We start from the raw sequence: 21,495 nt of genomic DNA, 5'->3' as shown, positions 1-21,495 counted from the left end.
TAAACTAATGAATAAATAAAATAAATAAAAGAATCCCGGGGAAGGGCCAGCGAGGGGTGTACCCTGAGGAGAGGGCATGGCCTAGGGGGAGCCCAAAGAGCCAGTGTTAGAGAGGCCTGGAGGGGACCTCAGGTTCCTTACTGGTGTCTAATGAGTTGATAGAATGCCAGTTCTACACTTTTATTGTACATTTTGTGTTTTAGCTGTGCTGGTCCCCATCCCTCCCATTTCACTCCAGTAGTTCTAGTTCCTGATGAGTTTCTCCTGATTGCAGGGCAAGGACCAACCTGGCTTTCATTTATTCTTATAACAGGATAAATTAACATATAATATTTATTTTTCTGTAAGCAAGCAACAAAATGCCAAATAGGCCCCCTGTCCAAAGGAAGCAACATATTTATTATTTTTCTAGATTTTTTTCAGTATGGAAAGGGCTTTGTAGAGATGGATTAATTGTGGATAATCTTGAAACATAAGAAATGCTTTGCATTCCCCCCCCCCCGTCTTGTCACGTCAGCCACTCCTGTTCGGCAGCAGTGCTTGTACTTGGATGACCTCCTGAGCTCCACTCCGGAATTGGGACCTGACCAAAAGCAACCAAGCAGGTAAGAGGGATGTGTTCACTTATTAAGCCTCTGAGCAGAAAGCACATATTGGCTGAACATGATTGATGTGTGTTTGAACACAGACACTCTTCCATTGGAGTGAAGCAGCAGATAGGCTCTTCCTTTCTGTGTCCCTCAACCTTGGCATGATCACACCTTTCCCTAACCCTCTAGCATTTCCTCTATTCCCTTCACGGGTGCTTTAATATCAGGAGAGTTAGATCTTCTAGCTATCATACTCGCTGCTTTGGAGGACCACACACCACTGAGTTGGCCGGCCGGCCGGGTATCTTCTATTTCTCTTGCACCCCTTTCAGCAGCTGCCATTTTGAAATCACTGCAGTCATAGGATGGGGAGTGAGAGTGATCTTTTAAGGACTTCTCTGTGTTCATTTTCTCCTCAGAAAAATCCCATACCTGGTTTCTGTCTACTGTGACGTCAGACGTGGGTGTGTGTTGTTGCTAGGATAGGAGTGGGTGGGTACTGTGTCTATTTGTCTGTCTGTCTGTCTCTCAGCCCTCTGAGTAACACCCTCGAGCGCAACACAGTGTCCCTTTTCGCCGGGGTCTCGGGCCTCAGCCCTGAACTCCTCAGCGATATGGACGACGGTGCCAATTTGCAGGGTAGGTGAAACTCCACCCTTCTCCCTCCTTCTGCATCCTTTCCTGCTGGGACCTATTTCTCCTCCCAGAGAACCCAGGAGTCCTAGCTCCCCCACCTCAATCAGAAAACCTGCCTCCCGTAATTCCCCAACCTGCAGGGAATTAGGGCTGGGTCTGTGCCCTGGCAGTTCAGCCATGTCCATCTTTGACCATCTTTCAGGTGATGCCTTAGAAACCCTGGTGGCAGAAAACACTCAGCTACAAGAGGCACGGTAAGATCAACCCCATCCTTTCCTAGCCTAAAGTGTTTTATTTCTGTCTGTCAAGGCAACTTACAAACACATCATAAAGCCAGCTAAAAATAGTTTTTAAAACAGTGCAAAAACAACTAAAGATATTTAAAAAAAAAAAATCCTAAATGGACATCTAAGGTAGAGACTTTTTCAATCAGCTGGAAAAGCTTGTCAAAACTTTTTTGTGTTCATTTTGTCCTCAGAAAAATCTCATGCCCTAGTTTACTGTGACGTCAGATGTACAGATAGTGGGTGCCTGTTATACCTCAACATGGGTGCCATTCTACCGAACAGGAGTAGTCCTACTGGAAGCCCTGCTCTGAATTACTGTGGAGCAGGCTTCTGAGATTTTTGGGATTTGAAGGAGAAAATCTCCTATAGAACACAATGACCTGCTGAAAATACAAGGGGTGAGGCTCTCAAGCTACTTGGTCCTGAACTGCATAGGGCCTTGTATGTTGATGGCAGCTGGAACTCCTTAAAAAGAAAGGGCCTTGTATGCCCTTATCAAGGGTACTTTACTTGGCAGGCAGTTAAAGAAATAGGGATCCAGGCCTGGCCTCCATATCTCTGCTGCATGCCTGTTTCTCACTTGGATCAGACCCTCCACCTGGACATGGCATCCAGTCCCGGGCTAAAACCTTCCTCATTGTCCCATCTCCAGGATTGCTCTGGATACTGCCCGCCGCCATCTTATAGCCCGTGTAGAAGAGCTCACTGAAGAGCGAGAGTCGCTGCGGATGGAGCGTGAGGGAACACTGGGTGCCCTGAGCCGCTGCCAAGCCCAGCTGAAAGAGACTGAGTTGGAACTTAGCCGGTAAGACCCGGTAGCTGCTGTTCCTGGCGTTTTACAGCCATCATGATTCTATCACCTCCTGAGCTGCACTGGCAAAGCAAAGGAGAGTGGCACCTCAAGTCAGTAGTACAGAACAACTCTCCCACAATGTAGGCAAATCCCAAAGTGTGAGTTACCCACTGTTTCAGGGGCAGAGGAGGAAGCAATAATTTATTTCATTTTCCTCCAGATCACTCAAGGCAGTGTACCTGGTTCTTTCTCCCTTTATCCTTACAACAACCCTGTGAGGTAGCTTAGGTTGTGGGAGAGGGAGACAGAATGTGGCTGTCCCAATTTCAACCAGCTTAGTTGTAGTTGAATGGGGATTTGAACTGAGACTCCAAAGGCAAAGTCCAGCGCTCTGATTGTTGCACCACACACAGACAGTCTCAAACCAAGAGCATCATTTAAGTTAAATAGCTATATGCCATATTATGAGGGCCACATCCTAAAAGTGTAATATATGTACTTTTAAAGACATACATAGCTAATGTAGGAAGACGTTGTCCAGTTTTCTTCATGCAGGTTATATTATATGTTTTAACAACCTGTATTTGCATTTTTTAGGTTTATATTGTAGTGCCGCCCTGGGCTTCTGCTGGGAGAAAGGGTGGGATATAAATATAATAACAGTGATGATAATGATAATGTCTTTGCAGCTCAGTTACAATAATAAAAGCAGTGTATATAACAGCAACAATAATAATATAGCAAAGGCAGCCTTGTGTGTTTCTGCCCAAATGCTTCAGACAAACCTGAATCTTTCTAAACTCGGCTGTTCCTCTGAAGAAGAGCGGCTTGTGCGAAAGGTGTTGGTGCTTTATCTGAATTACTGAATAAACAATTGTGTACCTGCTGGGCATTGGTTGCTGCTTCCTAACCATGGTGTAAAAATTCCTCTGTGTGTTCCACTGTGTGTGTATTGAGCTGGTCTTGTGATTGATGATTTGGGGGCATGTATTAGTAGTTAAAAGGGAAAATGGAATCTCCTGTCCCTGGGACATCAACCTAGAATGTTTTTAAAAAGAAGTACGGTAACACAAATATCAGTACATCTTTCTCATTCCAGGATACGGCAGGAGTTTGAGGAAACGAGACGTCCCAGTGAGGAGGGGGAGGTAAGAAGAGCGCCCTCTGCAGGGTGCTGTTGTGACTAGCAGAGGGGTTAGGTCCTCTGGAAGGCTGATGGGTGTGAGACAGGGGTTGGAATTGGGACTCTAGGAGTGACATTTGTTCATGGTTGAGGCAGGATCACGATCTTCCTCAGCAGGCTGAAGGGGGCTTGTCCCAGCCTCAGCGGTTCACCCGGGCTGAGATGGCGCGTGTGGTGATGGAGCGCAACCTCTATAAGAGAGGCTGATGGAGCTGCAGGAAGCCGTTCGATGCACAGAGCTGCTGAGGTCAGTAGCGCTGTGGTTGACAGGCCCTATGTGTGGTTTGTGAGGTGGTGGCAGCAGGCAAATTGTTCTGTGACCTTACCCTAACTTAACATATGACTCCTAGTGATTAGCAGCCTTCCCCCTCAGCATGATTTGTATTTGGACTTGGCCACTGAGTCATTTCCCTTTTTAAAAAGTCTGAAAATAGCTCTGTTATTTCTGAACCAAACCATGAGCCTTTTTGGACCCCACCATGCTCCAAGTGACATCATCAGGAGCAGCATGGGGTTAGAAATGTGAAAGCCCAGAAAAAAGGGGAAATTTGGGGGGAGGACCTGTGTTGTTTCTGAATTTTTCCATTTTCCCTCCACCAAAATTTGAAGTAAAAATGGGGGGAAACTTTATTTTTCTGTGTGTGTTTTTTCCCTGGGCATTCACATCTCTAGATGGGATCCAAATTCCTCTCCCAAGCCTCCTGGCAGCAGGATGGGAGGACTCTCTCTCGCTCCCCCTTCCTGATGCCTGCAGTGCTTCTGTAACAGCATCCCAAGTGCCAGGGAGAGCGGACTGGAGTTCCAAGAGAGAGAACTCCCTCCCTGCTGCCAAATTAGCAGCTGCAGCCAGGTAGGTGGGAGGGGAATCAGGATTTCTAAGGGGTCTTAAAGCTCACCTCCAGCTGGAGGTGAGAATTACGAGTCATTGAGGTTTGTATTCTGAGTCAGGGAATTATGAAACTTGGTAACATCACTAGTGACACCATGTTATCCTAGAGTTACCCCCCACTGCTAGCTGAGCCTTCCCCTCTCTGGGGAGAAAACAGCCACTGCAGGCATCTTGTTCACCTCATTTCCTAGAAACCAGGAATGGGAAAACTGTGGCTCTCCAGGTGTTGTTGGGACTCTTAACTCCCATCAGCCCCAGCCAGTATGGCCAATGCTCAGAGCTGATGGGAGCTGTAGTCCAGCAATATCAAGACGGCCAGAGATTCCTTATCCCTACCCTTGGAGCTACTCTGGGAAATCACTCAGTGGTTACCCAGCCAATATTTATTTTTCCATAGTACAAATCGGGGATGGGAGGGGGGACTTAGCTTGTATAAATGCATTCTGGAGAGGTGTTATCTAGAGAGATGAGCAAAATTACTCTGACCGTGCAGCCTGTGAAGCTCTGCCCTGTGTTTTTTAACAGAGGCTGTCAGGGAACCAGTTGTGGACATGTTTCCCTTTTCTGGCCTTCAGAACTAGCATCAGTTTTTAGACCAGAAGAGGAAGAACAGTCACTGTGTGGTGGCAGGGCAGCCTTAATTAATTGCTTATCTCTTCCCAGGGCTTCGCGGGAGGAACAAGCTGTTCAGATGAAAAAATCCTCTTCCTGGAAAATGTATGTGCCATCTTAAGATCTGTCCCCATAGCTACAGCTGTGTATACTCCGTGATTCTGCCTTCACAGTTTACAAGTTTGGGATCTGGTATACAGTGCACAACATAGTGTCCAGAGAAAATCTTATATTTCATTTTTAGACAATATAGAAAAGCAAATTTCTAGACCTGATGGACTGCAAGGATTAGCTTGAAAGTGTGTGAGAGAACAGTTCCTAGTGAAATCGCTGAAGCTGGCAGGGCTAAGATTTCTAGTCGGTGGTTATTAGACACAATGGCTATGTTCTGCCTTTACTCTTGGAGGAAGTATGCCTCTGATAGTGACAGTTGCTGGGAATCGCATGTGAGGATGAGTAGTGCTCTTGCACTCAGTTCCTGCTTCCGGGCTTCCCATGGGCATCTTGTAGGCCACTGTGAGAACAGGGCTGCTGGATTAGATGGACCATTAGCCTGATCCAGCAGGACTTTTCTCATGTTCTTAGGAATGGCAGTAAAGGCTCTCTCATAACTGTGACCCTTTGGACCAGAGCTGAACAGAACTCTGCAAGCATGCCATCTGTATGCTAATTTTGTTTTCTTTATACAGATCAGAGTTCCATTGTTCTCAATGAAAAAATCTGTTTTCTCACTATTACGTTTTGATTTTTTCAGAACCTGAGTGCTGACAGCGCTCTTTGCCCTTCCCTCCTATTTTCCCCTGATCATGTTGTGCTTTTCTCCTTGTAGCTTCGATCGCTTATTTAGCCCCTCAGACTCCCCAGAGAAGGCTCCTGCATCACCCCTGCCACCAGGGAGGGCCCGGTCTAGCCCCAGCAGCCTCAATGAATTGGGACGGAATGGAGGACAGCTGTCTCCAGCTTTGAGATACATCCCACGAGCTACCTCACCGACCGAGTAAATTGCGCGATAAATCCCCTTGTAGGAAGTACAGGAGTGCATAAGCTGACTTGGCTATCGCCATCACCAGCACTTCTTAGGAACATGATGTTACCTTATGCCAAGTTGGTCCGTTGGTTTGTCTAGCTCAATATTGTGTACTCTGATTGGCAGCAACCCTCCAGGATCTTAGGTAGAGATCTTACCCAACCCTGAGACTTTAGATCCTTTTTATTAACTTGAGATGCCATGGATTGAACTTGGAGCCTTCTACGTGCAACGTTTGCCCACTGCCACAGAGCTGAAGGGCTCGCTCCACATAAAATGAAGTGACTTTATATTGGGTCAGGCTACTAGTGGGTCCTTAGCCCAGCGCTGACCAGCAGCACAAGGTCTCAGGCCAGTATATGCTTTGGGCTACAATTGAATGCATGCCCACGTAGGTAAGTCCCATTGAAATCTGTGTACTTCCCCTGTCATAACTGGATGCAGGATTGTCATTAAAGGCTTCGTGCTGCTTCCTACTGTCTGTCCTTTGCATCTGCAGAGCTGACACCTCCCCTCAGCAGAAACGTCGAGAGTTGTACCGTGAGATCCGTTCACACATCTGGCAGCAGCATGGCCGGGCACAGATCCACGGATGGAGCCAGCCACCTGCATTCCAGGGAAGTATTCTGGCACATGCATCTAGGGTCTTGTGCATCTAGGTGTCTGACCTATGTAAATCCCATGCCAAGGGGCTAGTCCTCAGGTATCGTTTTTTCAAACCAGATATCTGGGTAAGAAAAATGCAGACACGTGATCCCCTGTGTGTGTGTGTGTGTTATCACACCTAACAATGTACAGCAATTTCCCCTCATTCAACAGGGGCTGATGATAAACCATTTAGGAAATGGGGCCACATGAATTTGACCGTTTGTGTCACCAAGCAGTGTATTTGTCTTTCTCCAACCCAGTTATGAACTGGCAATCCATGTGGTGAGTCTCCACATGTTAAATTTCAGTGCTCTTTCCTCTGCAGGGCCATGATCCGCTTTCAGGGGGCACTAACGTGCCTGTGCTTGTGCAGTTACGGATGCTGGACCAGAAGGACCCCAGTACCAAGGTGATAAAGGCAATCTGTTTCCAAACATTGAATACTGAGGATGAATTGGAATAGTGAAACCGGTGTGATTCTCCTCCTGTAAATTGCCAAAAGGGTTTAGTTTTAGTAGGTGTAGGAGTAATGATGGCTGAATCCAGAACAGTGAGTCATCCAGAGATGTTGTGGGCAATCTCCTTTGAGGGTGGGCTACTCTGTTTTGTATCAGGTGATCCAATTGTATCTGATTCAGATAAGTTCCTAACCCAGTGAAAGATGAGCAGAAGGAGACATTGTCTATGTGGGTAGATACTCTGGGCTCAGAGAAAGCTTAAATGTTATTAAAGTGGCACACTGGTTGGGAATTCCTGTAGCAAGGGCTTCAGATTGTAGGTGGGTTGGGGAGGATGTCATTCCAGTATGAAAAGCTACTCCTAATTAATGACAGGGAGGCGGCAGATCTTAAGGTCATGCTTGCCTGTCTCCCATTATAGCTCTGGTGTGCTGCAGCATCAGTTGGGCCTAAGACTCAAGAAGCACCAGAAACTGTAAGTATTGGTGTTTTTTTTTACTCATGCTTAAGAACGCCATCTGTGAAACACTTGCCTGGTTCCTTTTCAGGGGTTTATTTTTTGTGTGGGTGGGCAGGGGAGGTTAATCCAGGCTGCCTTACTTATTATGACCTTCAATTTGTGGGAGGGGTAGCTGTGTTAATCTCTTGTAGCAAAAACCAATCTGAGAGGGTTGTGGCACTTTAAAGGCTAACAAATTTATTACAGCATAAGCTTTCACAGACTCAAGCCCACTTCATCAGATGCAAGAAGTGCCAGGTACAGTAGGGCCCCACTCATACAGCAGGTTCCATTCCAAGCCCCTGCTGAAAAGTGAAAACCGCCAGAAAGTGGGGCCCTACTCAGCTGTAGCGCGGGAGCTCCCAACCCTACAGCTGATTGCAATCAGCTGTAGTGCGGGGAGCTCCAGCCGCATTCCAGCTGACAGCGATCAGCTGACAGGGATCAGCTCTAGTGCGAGAGCTCCCCGCGCTCCAGCTGATTGCGTGCTCCAGCTGACAGGAATGAGCTGTAGCGCACGAGCTCCCTGTGCAACAGCTGATCGCCCCGCTGGCACCGCCTTGTTAGCAGAATGCCAACAAGCGGGGCCCTACTGTATATAAAGAAGAAAATGGTAAGGTGGGAGTTGAATGACAATGAGATGCAAAAATTACAGTCAGTGATTATTGGAGCTTAAATATATGTTAAATAGGCTCACTTTTAACCTTTTACAGTAGCAGATTGGAGATAGTTGATGAGGTGATTGTATTAACATCTTTAGTGGGGCAGGGAGCCACTCACAAGAAACTGTCATAGGTATCCTGGCATTGGTAAGCTAATTAACAGCTTTAGAGTGATTTGTGCCCCTCAACCAGTTAGTGTTTTTTTCCACGGGGTCTTCTCACTATTTTGTTTTGCTCTGATGCCTTTTTGATTTCTTTGATGTTTTTATCATTGTTACATAATAATAATAAAAAAACTTTTATCATAAGCTTATTTAGGCATTTGTTTTATTTTTGTAATTTACTTATTGGAAAACCGGCAGCAGTTGCCGTTTGGGGTTCTGTTGGGGAACAATCTTAACTCAGTTTCTCTTCTATGGCCTTGCAAATTTAAGTCCAGAAGCATGACTTGTCCACCCACATTTTTGATGTGCTGGCTGATGAGCATGCATCTTGTAGCACAAAAGTAGGGAGCCTCTGGTCCTCCAGGTGTTGCTGATCTATAATTCCCTTCATCCCTGGCCATTGGCCATGTTTCAGCAATATTGGGAGGGTCAAAGGTTCCCCCACACCTGATGTGGCACATGGTGAACCTGAACACAGAATGGGATGGGATGGGAGGGGGAGGGGGAGAGAGAGAGAACAAATGCTTCCCCAGTGCATGTACATCTCCTTGCCTGGTTGACCCAAGCATGTGTATGTTGCCCGCTGAAAGGTAAAAATAAGCACCAAGATTAAAGTTTAGGAATTGTGAGGAGCAGCATAAAAGGGAGGGAGGCTGGTTCAAAGATCCAATGATTTGCTGAGTGCTCCATTTCTCTCCCTCTATAGGGCTCCTCTCCTCAGTATTTCACAGACAGTTCTTGGCTGTGGGTGGCTTCTGGGACACACTCTGCAAGTGAAGTGACTCTCTTTGATGCCCAGAACCCAAACCAGCTCCTGGAACATTTTGTGCTGCCTGGAGTTCACGTCCTCTCCGTTGCATGTGTACCTGGTCAGTGCAAAAAAAGAGAATGGGGGCATTTGGGAGCGGAGGTGTTATAAGGCCCTGGGGGTCCAGAGTTGCCTTGTGTCTTTGGCTCTGGGCCCCAGATTTCCTGTCCACCGTTCCCCCCCCCCAAAGTAAACAATTTTTAAAACTTGGCTTATAGAAAAGATTTCCCTCCGAAAGTCAGTCCAACTTTGCATTTCTTCATAGTAGCATATACAAATTTGCATTAAAAGCTTATGCTCAGAGTCTTTTAATGACCTAGCAACATTCCTGTTTGGGAGGAATGAAATCAGGACCTGAGGAGGTCAGATTGTAAAGGCTGACCACAAGGGGGCGAGGGTGTGTGAATTAAGAGACAGTATAAAACTCTGTAGTTGATGCACCCCTTCATTTAAAATATATTTACTTGCATACAGTTTCTTCAAACGGAAACTTGCAATCTGGATTACATGAATTTTGTTTTTTACAATATGTATGTTTATGTGTGAACTGAGTAATGGGATTTCACTTTGTTTTAAGGGTAGCTTTTTGTCATTTGTGTTGCACAGTTTTTTTGGCAAAAGCTGAAGAGGGGGACTCTAGCTCAAATCTTGCCTTTACGTGCCCTTACACAGGGTTCTCTCTGTCCCTCTGTCTCTCCAGTTCAGCTCCACCCTTTCCCTCCATCTGTAATATTTTACTATGGGGAGGATCTAGTTGTTGGACCTCTGGAATACTGACCAATGTGCTGCTTTTTACCACCTGACCATTATTGTGTTTGCCTGTTTTTTTAATTGTAGTACTCTACTTTTTTATTATGAAGTTACTTCCTTCTCTTTTGTCTGATTTTTATCTCTTTGTGACTCTTTCATCTCATTGTCTGGTGTATATGGTCTACACCTTTGATCCTCTCAATAGCCCTATAAGCCATCCACTGCATCGTGTGAGTATGCAGCTGTCTATCGCTCCTTCTCTGAAGGCTGGAGAACTCCATTCCGTATCCCTAGTGATCATTGCCTGCCTTTCCATGTTGCAAACTTCTCTTCTCTTAGTCTTCTGTTTTTGGTCTCAGCCACACCCAGGGCCGTGTAGCAGCCGCATTAGGGGATGGATCTCTGGCCATTTTCCATCGAAACACAGGTACGCCTTGCTCCTATAATCTAGCACAGTGGGGAAGAGAGCCTGGCTGGGAGTCCAGAGTCTGTCAGTTCAAATCCCCGCTCGTGTCTCCTGTGTGTCAAGGGCCAACTAAAGATCACCCCCACAGTGAGTGGCTCAGGGGTTACGTGACCTGCCACCTGTGGGCAAGCTGCATAGTCCCAAGGAGCCCAGTTGCCCCCCAGTTGGCAGTTGTGGACAAGGAAGGGGCTGGCTTGTGCAGCTGTGGCAAGCTGAGTGGGCCCTAGCCAGCTGGGAAGGACTAGCCTCAGAGGGAGGCAATGGTAAACCCCCTCTGAATCCCTATTCACAGGGTCGCCATAAGTCGGGATCGACTTGAAGGCAGCGCATAATCCCTTCCTGCCTCACCTTCCCATGGTTCAGGTGTTCTGTTTCACCTAATCCTCGTCTTCCCTCAGTGAGGAACTGGGATCTGCGCTCCCCACGCCTGGTTGACTTGGGACGGCCACGGCGCTCCATTCGTTGTGCCATCCCTGTGCTTGATCGGCTATGGTGTGGATATGGCAACAGAGTCTATGTACTGGATCCTCGCACTGCTCGCATCCAGGTGAGCTTCCCAGGGTGTGAGGCAGTGGCTGAAGCCCACAGAGGCTGATGTAGCCAGTTTAAACTGTATAAATGGGACCTTGAGCTGGCCAGGATTGTAGGGATCTGATTAGCTTATTGGTATTAGAACAAGATCTTGGGGAGAACTAGTTGGTGAATTCATTTTGGCTGTTCGTATTGAAATGGGTGGATCCCAAGAAACAATTGCTGAAGTGTAAAAAGGTCAGTGTTGCAGTAATATAGTTTTCAGCAAAGCCTCCATGCTGGGGGAAAGAGGCCACCCTTTTAGAGGCTTAGCTCAGTGCAGGGACACCTGCTTCGCATGCAAAATATTCCAGGTTCAGTCCTGGCATCTCCAGAAAGGACTGGGAAAGACCTTTACCAGAAACCTTGGAGAGCCCCTGACAGCCCAAGTAGACAACAGTGAGCTAGATGCACCATTGGTCTGATTTGGTACAAGGCAGCTTTCCTACAAGAGCCGATCCCTAAATGTTGTGATCTCTGGAGCGCAGCTGGTGGAACAGCAGAATCTGGTCAGCTCTTCCGAGATCAACCTGATGAGGAAGCAGGATAGGGAGAGTGGGATCTATTGTAAGGGGAGCTCTATAAGTTCTCAGAGGTCTATGGAGTAAGGAAATAAGACCCTGCAGCCTCAGTTCTAGTTGGAATAACTCGGAGCAGTTTTGAGATCCAATATCTAGATTGAAATGGGGGGGATGTCATTGAATCCAGCTGCCTGCTGCAACCTGCTTTCTTCTTCTTCTTCCCCCAGAGGTACTTTGAGGTGACGTCGCACCCTGAAAGCCAAGTGCGGCACATGGCAGCGGCTGGCAACGGCATCTGGGTCTCGGTTCGGCTGGAGTCCACTCTGCGCCTCCTCCATGCTGAGTCCGGGCAGCCACTGCAGGAAGTGGAGCTGGGACCCTACATCAGCCGCCTGCTTGGTGAGTGGCAGGAGCCATCACGGCCTTGCGGCTTTTGCTTGTACTAACCTTGGACACTCAGTGGAATGGTGGACGGTGCAGCGTATACACCATCCAGTGTCCAGGAAGGAGCAGGCAAGGCAACCCAACACAAGGCTGTGTTGGGTTGGCCACAGACAGGTCTGGGCAGAGAAGAGCGAAAAAGCAGGCTACTGGGAGAATGTCCTGGACTGGATGTTTCTCTGAGGCCAGGAAGCTTTTAGTATAGGTACAGGGACAAGGGGGCTGTGCAGCACTAGTTGGAGTTAGAGGCCCATGAGTCGTAGGTCACATCCACACTATACATTTAAAGCAGTGTCATTCCACTTAAATAGTCATGGCTTCCCCCATAGCATCCTGGGAACTGTAATTTGTTAAGGGTGCTGAGAACTATTAGGAGACCACTATTCCCCTCACAGAACTACTGTTCTCAGATACCCTTAGAAGAGGGATTGATAACTACTCTGAAAATTGTGGCTCTGTAAGGGGAATAAGGGGTCTCCTGACAACTCTCAGCACCCTTCACAAAATGACAATTCCCAGGATGTTTTTGAGGAAGCCATGATAGGTAAAGTGGTATAATAGCCCTTTAATGTAAGGTGCAGATGTGACCATAAGGTTCCCATACAATTGTGCCCTGAGAGATGCATGCAGGGGAAGTCTGCTGCTTTCCTGGCTACCTATTGTGGGTCAACATCAGTTTGGGTTGTGGGCAGCAGTCTGAGGTGAGTCAGGAGCTGTCAAACCAGCTAATAGTCCAAGGAGTAAGTCAGAAATGGAGGACAAAGTAAGAGGCAGGCCATTGAGAAGCAAGCCAGAAGTCAGGACTGAAGAATAGCAGAGAACACAGAAACATGCCAGAATTCAGGAAGATATTGGAACAGGAAGCCGACTTATTCCTGCCCAGGAGGATCTAATGGCCAGCCTGGGTAGGCAGAATCAACCCTGAGCCTGGGAGAATTTCACTGTGAAGCTGCCGCTTGCAGTTCATTAGCTCACCACAGGGGGCAGCTGTCCACAGATCCCAGCAGCTCCTGTCAGTGAGCCCAAACCCTTGACCTATTTATGGACATAAATAACTTGAGTCTGTTAGAGCTGATGCCGGGTGCGGGTTTGGGTGCTGCCCCTGTGTGTTTAATGTAGGGACTTCTCCTTAATGCTCTCTTTCCTCCCCAACTCTCTCCAGGGCCAAATAGTCTTAGTTTAGCCATGAACATCTCAGCACTTGGTGCTTTTGGGAAGCGGCTGTGCGTTGGCATGTCTGGTGGCACCATTATTTCTCTGCCCTTCATCTCAGGTGAGAGTCAGTGTGGGTAATGATGGCGGCAAGAGTATGCATAGCACTGCCCCCTGCTGGCTATTTCTGTGAATTTTCTCTTCTTACAGAATTTGCTGGAAGCTCAGAATCTTCCTCACCCACTGGTACCCCTTACTGTGCCATGGAGCAAGCACAGATCAGCTACCATGGAGATCGTGATGCTGTTTCCTTCTTTATCTCAGTCCCAGGTAACCGACAGGGAAAGCTTGATGCTCATTCCTTGAGTCTTTGGGAGATAGAGCTTAGCAGTTTAAAAACTGAGGAAAAACTAAGAGCCAAGCATCCAAAGCTGCTATTGCTGCTATGTAATATTTATATAGTGCCATTGGTGTGATCAACACTTTGTAGCAGGGTAGAGAACCTATGGCCCTCCAGATGTTGCTGAACTATAGCTCCCATCACCTCTGGCAATTGGCCATACTTGCTAGGGCAGATGGGAGCTGTAGTTCAGCAACATCTGGAAGGTCATAAGTTCCCCACCCATTTTTACAGAGTTTTGTATACAGGCCCCGCCCTGAGGAACTTACAATGTAAAATTGGACATAGGAAATAACAGGGAAGGAGAGGGAAGCAGGAAGCAAGGGAAACAAGGAAGCAGTATGTGGTTATTTTGGCCTGTTGAAAACAACAGGACAGGGATAAGTGCAAAGTAGGAAAAAGAAATCAAGTGCACAGTTATAAAATGGGAGATACTTGGCTCAGCAATACTCATGTGAGAAGGACCTTGGAATTGTTGTTGATCACAAGCTGAATATGAGCCAGTGGTGTGATGTGGTTGCAAAAAAGGCAAATGATTTCTTAGGCTGCATTTAGTGGAAGTATAGTTTCCAAATCACGTGAAGTACTAGTTCCCCTCTGTTTGGCACTGGTTAAGGCCTCATCTTAAGTACTGCATTTAGTTCTGGACACCACATTTGGAAGGATGCAGACAAACTGGAACAGGTTCAGAGAAGGGCAATGAGGATGATCAGGGGACTTGAAACAAAGCCCTATGAGGAGAGACTGAAAGAACTGGGCATGTTTAGCCTTGAGAAGAGAAGACTGAGGAGAAAAATGATAGCACTCTTCAAGTACTTGAAAGGCTGTCACATAGAGGAGGGCCAGGATCTCTTCTTGATCATCCCAGAGTACAGGATATGGAATATTGGGCTCAAATTACAGGAAGCCGGATTTCAGCTGAACATCAGGAAAAACCTCCTAACTGTTAGAGTGGTATGGCAATGGAACCAATGACCTAGGGAGGTGGTGGGCTCTCCAACACTGGAGGCATTCAAGAGGCAGCTGGACAGGCACCTGTCAGGTGTGCTTTAAGTTGGATTCCTGCATCAAGCAGGGGGTTGGACTCGATGGCTTATAGACACCTTCCAACTCTCCTGTTCTGTTATTCTAATGATAAGCTATGAGTTATAGTGGGCGGTAGGAGCTAGGGATTGCACCAAAGGGTTCATGGAAAAGATGGGTTTGGGGGAGGAATTTGAAGCTACTAAGAAGGATCGTGCAGGTGTTCTGGGGAGGAAGTTCCAATTATCCTGGATAGGAAAGGACAAAGGGCAGAGTTTTCTGTGTGGTGATCCTGCTCCCTTTTGTGATCTGATGGCAGACACTGCTGGTACTCCAGTGTCCCTCTGAAAAGCCACTTTTTTGTGACTCAGGTAAAATGTTGCTTTCTGGTTTTTATTTATTAATTACACCTTTATCCCAGAAAAAGAGAAAGACCAAACAAGAGATGGATTGGAAGCCACAAACCTGAACTTACAAGATCTGAACAGGGTGGTTCATGACAGATGCTATTGGAGGTCGCTGATTCATAGGGTTGCCATAAGTCATAATCGACCTGAAGGCACACAACAATCCCACTTTTCCTCCAAGGAGTTCAAGATGGTGTATGTGGCTCGCCACCACCAGCCCACTTTTATCCTCCCAACAACCCTGTGGAGTAGGTTAGGCTGGAGAGCTGGTGACTGGCACAAGAATACCCAGTGAGCTTCACGGCCAAATGGAGATTTGAAACTGGATCTCCCTGGTCCTAGTTCAGTACTCTTACCACTATACTACACTGGCTGCCAAAGATTGTAAGCCATGATAGCCATGAATGGGCTCCCCGTGTTCAGAGACAGGGTGATCCCAGTCATGGTGTGGAGCCATCTGTGTTGCTGTGGCTGCTGCAGCTGCTTACCTGGCTGGGGCAAAGTCAGGGCCACACAGTGCAGCGGGCCACCAATCTGGTGCTTCTCCTGGTACACCCACGTGGCCCTGTCCTCTCTGCAGCCTCAGCCCTATCCAGTTAAGCAGCAGCAACACCAGTCTGGGAAGCTGGCTTCACAGCTCTGCCCCACCACATGCACCGCTACTGGATGAATCATAAAGTAAGTTTTAAAATAAAACAACAGCAATAGCAATGAAACTGTTAATATCGGTAGAATAGTTAGCAGCGGCAGAGTGAAAAACTGTATTTGCAGTGTTTAGAATACTCTTCCTTCAGTACTTAAAATATAACCCATTCAAATGTGACAGAACAAAAGCATCTTACCCTGATTCTTTTTTTAAAAAAATCAGGCAAGCTGCTTTGGGGAGGGTGTTTCACAACCAGGACACCACTGATGAAAACAAACTCTCCTTTGTTGCCGCTTGATCTCCAGTGGCACTTCAGGAAGGTGCTCAGTGGAAGATCTTAACATTTGAGCAGATTGATATGGAAGAAAGTGGTCCCTAAGATACTAAGATCTCTAGTCATGAAGGGCTTTCAAGGTTAAAACCAGCACGTTCAGTTGAATTAAGCAGTGAACTGGTAACCAGTGTACATTTTTCAAAAGTACTAAAATATGTTCCAAGCAAGCCAATCTAATTAAAATTCTAGCAGCTATATTTTGAACTAAAATTCTAGCAGCTATATTTTGAACTAATTTTGTAGGTTCCAAGCAGTTGTCAAGGGCAGCCCCATGTGCAGTGCATCATGGTAGTCCAAATGGGATGTTACTGGAGCGTGGATCACAGTAGCCAGCCAGACTATCACTGTCCATGAGAGGGTTAGAAAACTTGCTCTTTTAAAAAAAAATCTTTTAAAAGAGATTCTATGATAGTGGAATCTGTTGGAATACACATAACTCTGACACAGGAATGATTGACATAAATATGAACTTAAGCTCTGTCATCTTTTTTGTTTCCTTTAGGATGTATGAATCCATCCTCTCCTGAGGTCACCAAGGAATTGCACAGCCAAGACATGCCAAGCGAACCTTGCAGCTTGGTACTTAGTGGAGGGGAGGGATATATTAATCTCCGCATAGGTACGCATGTTACTTGACAGTTGGGGGAATGTGGAGACAGGATGTGGGATCTCAGTAGGAACAGGAATGCCAGCACCAGGTATAATATTTTTGGCCCACTCTTTTTCCTCCATACCCAGGAGATGACACAGATGACCGCTATGGCGACTTGCTGCTCCTGAACCCTCGCTTACGTCAAACTGAACGAAGCCATCTCATTGTCTGGCAGGTGCAAGCCTGAGGCTATGGTGGTGGGCACAACCACTATTTTAGGGTGGAATGGCACCGTTCTGGCCTACGAGGGGATTGCACAATTGATAGATGCTGGTGTTGTCTTCCCATCACTATCTCCTGCCCTCTTTCCCCATGTGGTTAACCCTCAGGTGTCTGTAGGGTTGGGGTAATGACTTTTGTAGTGTTTTCAGGCTGATGATTGTGGAGGAAAACATCAGAATGCCAGGATCTGTTTTGTGAACAGGCTCGATGAAGGGATCTGCAACTGGTGGTTCCTCTGGCCCTCCTTTTATCATTGTTTCCACTGCTTTGAAATGGGAGCAGTGTGCCACTTTGCAATATGTTGGTCTACTGCTATATGGACTACTCCCACATCAAATCCTGCTGTGTTAACTCCTCCTTGTGCTGTGCAGCAGCATACCTCTTATGGCCCAGGTGGTTGGGAGCTAAGAAGATACAGTTTCCCAGGTAATGTTAGAATGGTAGAGACCTCTATTACTAGTTGGGAATGAAGAAAGTAGGTCCAGTGAGTTGGAACCCAAAAGGCTGAGAACCAAGAGTCCTGGGGTTTCTTTGCAAAAGCAGCAGCATCCAAGTGCATTGGAGTTACAACTCTTCCCATTTCTGGCTCCCACTTTTGAGTGTGATTTCCTGATGCACTTTTGATTCTACGGGTTGGGACAGGAGGACAAGACACAGAATCTAGAACTACTGGCACAGAGTTGTTGAAGCCTGTCAGTGTAAACCGCAGCACTACTTGGAGAAACCTGAAGGGGGAGCCCTTTCCTGCTGTGCTGCCTTCACTTTGGAAGTCAAATATTGATTGGTTGGTTCCTGGTGCTGTTGTGTTAACCAGATCCTGGCTGCAGCTTTGGAATGATGCTGGGGCCAGCCAGCCAGGGCTGTGGAGTCGGTACGCCAAACCTTCGACTCTGACTGCTCTATTTTTCTACTGTCCGACTCTGACTCCATCCAAAATTGCTTCCGACTCCAACTCCACGACTCCACCTCCACAGCCCTGGAAAGCACTGTAAATGTCTTTTTAAATTGGAAGCTCTCGTAGGAGCATTTTTATCGCTGCCTGAATATGCGCTGATCTTGGCATCACAGCGTTTGTCTTCATCTGGGTCCTGTGTCATACACTGACACCCAAAATGTTTTCCATCTTGAGTTATGGTGAAATGCTCAACTACAGCTGACTTCATGGGAAGCTTCTTTGACATTGTGAATTTATATTTTAAAAAAATTGTCAATCAAAATTTATTTTGAAGTCGGAGTCAGTACATTTCTACCGCCTCTGCCTCCAACTCCACCCAACATTGACTCCGCCTCCACAGCCTGCAGCCAGGGCACCTGCCTTGCTGTTTCTCAGGGTTGCTGTTTGTTTGTCTGTCTCAATAAGGGTGAGTGTCTCTGGCAGCATCTCAGGATCTATTTCTGTGGGTTGGTTTCTCAATAAAGCTATTATTATTATTATTACTACTACTCCTCCTCCTCTCTATCAGGTTGCACAGGAACTGGATAGGGGGTCTTCCTCAAGACAGCACATACAACAATTTGCAAAATAAGGCTAAAGCCTCTGTTCTTCTAACGCAGCTGAGTAGGGTAGCCACTTACACATTGCCAGAAAAGAAGGCAAAGGAGAATACAATTTGTGTAAAATATGCATGTACTAATTTGTATAAGTGCCAATACAGAAATAAGTATTATAATGTAACTATAAATACAGTGCCTCTCACCCTGCTGGGGAAGACTTGTGACCAGGGGTCCTGTTTGCCTGCTCCGTCGGCTGTTCAGGTGCAAACTGTTGATGGGCAACTTTAAGGCCCCTCCTGTTCTCCCTTCTAAGGGTTCTTTATGTTTCAACTGGACTTGGAGCAAGCAGCCCTTCATATCGAATACACCCTGAAAGAGAGGATTGGCCTCTAACATCTCTTCAAATGGAGGGCTATCCTTTGTAAAGTATTTATTCTGTAGTACTTATATGCCACCTTTAGGGCAAAGTGCTCTCAACTCAGCTTAGAAAAGATAATTGGTTTCAAATTAATACAGGATAATTTAGCTTCACAACTACGGAGCAATGAGGAAGATAATCCAGATCAGTGCCCAGATGGGAAATGGGTGGTGGGTAAGGGAAAGGAGGCTGTGTAAAGCATTCTTGAGGAATCAGTAGCAAACAGTAGGTCCTTTTTTATTATGCCCATCTAAAACGATATACAAAGTAGTGAGCAAGCTTTCAAGTTCCCTAGAACTCTTCTTGCTGGATGTTAAGGCGGGGGATGGGGTGTTTAAACAGTGGGGGACAATAAAAAGCCTGCCAAGATGAAAATGGCCCAAAGTCTGGACTTTGCAGTAATCTTAAAATGGAATTCAGGAGACATTGGGCTAAAGTAGCCAGGTGGGGGAAAAGAATAGGCTTCTTGCACACTTGAGTAGTTGTGTAGAAGAGGACATTTCAGCAGGTGTAGCTTGTACCACCCCTGAGAATTTCTTGAAATTCCCCCTCCTGTGCAATTATTAAAGATGTGAGAGCCCTGGCCTCTTTTTCGCCTGTCCACTCTACAGCTGGCTGCCTTGATTACAAGGTGCAAGGTGAAAAGCAGGTTTCAGATTGCATGGAGGGCTGCTGGGACAAAGACCCCTCAGGGCTGCTACCTGCAATCATACTGTTAGAGGTACTTGAGCTGCTCCAGAAGAGTCCCTGGGTTGTTCAGTATTGGTCAGTCATTGGAGTCACACAGCACAAGATTATAGGGGAAAGGATGGCCCCCTGGCCCTGCACTTTACATTACCCCTTTGGCCTATGCTGTAGAGCAAGGATGGGGATCCTGTAGCCCTCTAATATGTTTTTTGGACTCCCATCGACCCCAGCCGGCATGGACAATGGTCAGAGATGATGGGAGTTGTAGCTGAAGAACATCTGGATGGCCATAGGTACTCTCATCACTAGTTTATTCTCTTGTTTCTACAGTGCCACTGCAAGTGTGCAAATTTCTTTTAAATACTGTTACTTTCCTTCATCCTAACAGCAAGCCTGGATGGCAGGTAGTGCTTTGGCTAAGGCCATTCTAATGCAAGTAAATTTACCTTCATGTCTCACATTCTGACCCAAGACCCTAAATCTAGGATGGGAAACCTGTGCCCCTCCACATGTTGCTGGACTACAGCTCCCATCATCCCTACCTACTGGCTATCCTGGTTGAGGCTGATGTGAATGGGAGTCTATCGCCCGGTGAATGGGGTGAGCAAGCTGCCGGCATCTATTGGTTTCTCTGCCACAGGTTCCCCAGCCCTGCTCTTTAAAACTACCCTACACAACCTTTTTTTTTTGCAGCTGCATCCTTCTCAACAGTTGTCCAAACATTACAAAAATGAGTCCTTTCTTTCGGGTAACCAGGAGCATAACCCATGTAGTAGAACTGGAAATGGGTACTGACATCAAACCAGCACACATTTGAGCAAGTAAGAGCTGTGGTGAAATGAGGTGGTTACTTTGCAATAATTGTGGCTATCTCTACTATGAAGTCCTGGAAAGGCCTCCATGCACCATCTACTAAAGGAATTTTCAAGAACTGGCTGTGTTCACTGTGTCTTACTCTCTGAAATGTCCACCTCACATTTGGGGGAGGGGGGAAATTGGAAGTTTGATGTGGAACAGCTGTAATTGTATTGGGGGAAGGCAGTGGCTTCATAATTGGGGCCAATGAACACAAATAATTTTTTGGCCTCCTGCGATCTAGAATTGGAAGGGACCTTGCAGGCCACCTAGTCCAGCCTCTGCTTGAAGGACTCAAGCGAGAGAGAGGCCCTGCTGTCCCCACTCCCCAACATAGCTGGATCCATTGTTGAACTGCTTTTACTGTTAGGAGGTTACTCTTAATGTTCAACTGAAATATACCCTTCTGTAATTTAAAACACATTAGTTCTCCTTAATTTTTGCCCTCTTCTGTGTGACAGCTTTTCTGGTATTTGAATGGTGCTATCATGTCTCCATCCCTCAACCCCATCCTGTCTTCTCCAGGCGGAACATACTCAGACCATATTTGCACCCTACATTTATTCCACTTTAAACAGTCATGGCTTCCCCCAACTAGTCCTGGGAAGTGTAGTTTGTGAAGGGTGCTGAGAGTTAGGAGATTGTTATTACCCTCACCGAGCTGCAGTTTTCAGAGTGGTTTAACAGTCAGTCCTACTTCCCAGAGAACTCTGGGAGTTGCAGCTCTGTGAGGGGAATAGGGGTCTCTTAGCAACTCTCAGCACCCTTCACATACCACACTTCCCAGGAGTCTTTGGGGGAAGCCATGACTGTTTAAAGTGGAATAAATGTGTGGTGTGAATGTGGTCTTATTTCCCTGAAACTTTCTTCATGGGCTTGTTTCTGATATCTCTGACTACCAGCTGCCTGCTTTGAGTACATTCCAACTTGCCTATATTCTCCTTAAAATGTGGCATCCAGAACTTGGTATGATGGAGGCAGCAACCTTACTGAAACTGAGGACATCTGGGCCTGGTTAGACCTTCCTTAGGAATCCTCTGTATGCTGCCCTGAGTTCCATCATGGAAGAAAGTTGAGGCACCAGTTCCAATGATGGGCACCTGTAATTATGGGATTATGATTTCAGAGTCTATTGCTTTGAATCAGGGTGATGTACTGCCCTCCTGGTATTGCTGGACTACAACTCCCATCAGCCCTAACA

The 21,495-nt window shown here is 46.7% G+C and overlaps 1 pseudogene; it reads left to right on the top strand.

The window, feature by feature from the left end:
- The window catches only part of LOC133387948 (C-Jun-amino-terminal kinase-interacting protein 4-like), a 31,722-nt pseudogene extending 13,448 nt beyond the window's left edge, over positions 1-18,274 (top strand).
- Positions 18,275-21,495: the final 3,221 nt, after the last annotated feature.

The sequence above is a fragment of the Rhineura floridana genome, chromosome 1 (assembly GCF_030035675.1).
Source record: "Rhineura floridana isolate rRhiFlo1 chromosome 1, rRhiFlo1.hap2, whole genome shotgun sequence".
Taxonomy (NCBI): domain Eukaryota; kingdom Metazoa; phylum Chordata; class Lepidosauria; order Squamata; family Rhineuridae; genus Rhineura; species Rhineura floridana.
Note: the sequence above shows the minus strand (reverse complement) of the source record. Positions and strands in the feature narration are given on the sequence as shown.